Here is a 2,896-nt window from a genome sequence, read left to right as displayed (position 1 = left end):
GTACCATAATGGGTCGAGCTCCGGACTTGAAGACGGTTCTTCTAACAGATGGTAAATATCCATGCAAGGACTGTGACGCAATGGTTCCAATACCTCCTCCGATAGGGGGATTCTTCCCAACATACAGGGATGGGCAAGAAGCAATAGCCAAGCAACTTAGGGAGAGGGTCCGGTCGTTGGCACAAATAATTTTCCGTAGTGGTTCAACATACCACTCTCGGGCAGCCCAGTCATGTATTTATTAGCTAGAAGAGTACAATATATCACGACGGTTGTGTTGTCTCCTGAAATGTAAACGCCTGGAGAGTATGTATTTTATGTTTACCTTGTCTTTCACATGTTAATTAATAGATGAGGCAAATCTAGGGCTTGGAGTGTGGGTTAGAAGAGGCGGCGGCGAGGCTTGGAGTAAGGAAGGAGGAGTCTAGGGCTTTCTTTTGAAAACTCTCTACTCGACCCATGATCTTATATGTTTATTTATCTAAAAATAAAATAAATTTTGCTTTTTTCCAAAAAGAGATCTGCCCAGCCTAGGGTTATGCTGAGCTGCCGTCCAGCATGCACGAAGGTGAGGCCCTCTCTTGTGTCAACGCGGTCGTCAGGCTGTTGTTTCTATGACTCGGTTTCATCTCAGGGAGAGAAGTCGGCGATTCTCTGCTTCCGGCTCTGGTCAGACTGGTTTGGATCATCGCCATTGTCTCATCCTCTTCTCTGAATCAATACAGACGAAGAAATAAAAGATGAGCGCCTTGTTCAGGGCTCCCTGGACCCAAAGGGTATTATCCATGGAGTCAGATAATGTGCGCCGCCATGTAAGTTCTTCACTAGCTTCTCTTTTTGATCCGCCTTGGACCTACTGTTCAGCTTCAGCTATCCTATATATAGATTGAAATTATAAGTAAATGATCTTTCACCGAGACTTTATTTTAAGCCAGGTTCTACATTGTACCATAGACATACATGCTCTAACGGTCTAACCATAAACTTTGGGGAGAAAAGGTAATTTCAGCAGATAGTTGTTATATTGTGGTTGCGCTATTCCATTAGTAAGTATGAAATTTAAACTGGACCAGGACTTCGGATTGATATAGGACCAAGCTATTTGCTTTTATTTACAATTTGTAATTACCAGGAAGCATCCCATTACTTAGGAAATGACTAACCTGGTGCACAAATAACTTGCCCCCTACATACATACAAATGTACAATTATCCCATTCTTACAATTTCTTTGTTTATTTTGTTAATTATATCTCAAAACCAAGTCAGGGTTCTGGCAGGTGGATAGATAACTTCCACGCACCCCTATCTATGACTAGTTCTTTGGTGATATTCGAATCCTTAAAACCCTTTTTACATACTTCTCCCATGTCAAATTTGATCTACATTGACCTTTCTTGACATTATCGGCAGTAATTTATTTGTCCGCTATGCATTGACGCTTCTGGAGGTCTTCGTTGTATATGCATAAACCATCTCAGACTATATGAGACATGTTTCTCTTCAATCGGTGCTATCCCAACTCTGTCACATATATCATCATTCCAGTCCCGATCCTTTCTTGTGTGGTCACGTATACATTTCAATATACACATATCTGCTACACCCAACGGTTGGACATGTCACTTTTAGTTGGCCAACATTCTGCGTCATACAATATTGCATGTCGAATCGCCGTCCTATAGAACCCGCCTTTTAACTCCGGTGACACTCTCTTGTCACAAAGGACTCTAGTAGCTTCGCGCCACTTCATCCATCCAAGTTTGGTTCGATCGTTCACATCTTCGTTGATACAACCATCCTTTTGCAGCATTGACCTAAATATTGAAAGATGTCCTTCTGAGGTCCACATGCCCAGCAAGGCTAACCTCCGGCTCCTCGTGCCCAATAGTAGTGAAGCTGCACCTCATGTACTCACTTTTTCACACAACTTTTGTGTTGTAAGTTTTCTGTTTCGACGCTCGTAGATGGATAGATCTATATCTTCCTATTGTAACTGTCCTATAACGTGTTCACGTGTGAGTGTTGTGTGAACATGTTTTTGTTCAACCTCTCTCCCGCCTACCCTCTTGATCATCTACTTTGTCAAATTCACCGTACATAGTCGATCGTTTGAATTTTCCTTTGACCATTATGTTCATCTCTTTGTTCCATACCACTCACATGTTATAAGTTTTTTATTACGACTCATAGACAAAGTTCTTCAAGTATAATGATGTGAGATAAGTTACTACGTGAACATGAGGTGAGATAAACCATTCATGCGCACATAACCAAACAATCGAACATTGCATCTGAAGGGCAGAGACATGCAACCAAACAGTTGTGTCTTTGTTTCTACTCTGCGAGAGCTATTTATCGCATTAAGCGATCGAAGTGGCAACGCTCGCTCTGAAGGTTTTCCACGCTCGCGTTGTATTGGGCTAGCCTGTAGCCACTAGACTACACTCATGATTATGTTAAACTAACTGGGCGCGTTGTACTTAAGATATAAAATATGTGGGCGTGCCCTATTTTTCTTTTCTTTCTCCATTTTCTTCTATGTTATTCAGTTTTTCTTCCTTTTTCCAATTATTTTTCATTTTCGTTTTTCTTCTCCAATTGTTTTCATAGTTTTTTGTATTTTTTTTCTTCAGTTTTAATTGCTTGTCTCGTTTTATTTTGTTTCTTTTATTATTCTTCTCCGGTTTAGTTCAGTTTTCATTTTTTTAAATTCTTTCTACATTTGTTTCTTCCAAAGTTTTTCCTTTTTTCTGTTTTTGTTTCATTTTTTCTTCTCCATCTTTTTCCAATTCTTTCTTCTCAGATTTGTTAAATTCTTTTTCATTTTCTTTTGTTTCCTTTCTTTTTTTCTTCTCCAATTTTTCTTTCTTTTCTTTGTTCTTCTCCATTTCTTG

Source organism: Triticum aestivum, chromosome 2D (genome assembly GCF_018294505.1).
Source record: "Triticum aestivum cultivar Chinese Spring chromosome 2D, IWGSC CS RefSeq v2.1, whole genome shotgun sequence".
NCBI classification, from domain to species: Eukaryota; Viridiplantae; Streptophyta; class Magnoliopsida; order Poales; family Poaceae; genus Triticum; species Triticum aestivum.
The sequence above is the reverse complement of the archived record's forward strand: the minus strand, read 5'-3'. Positions refer to the sequence as shown.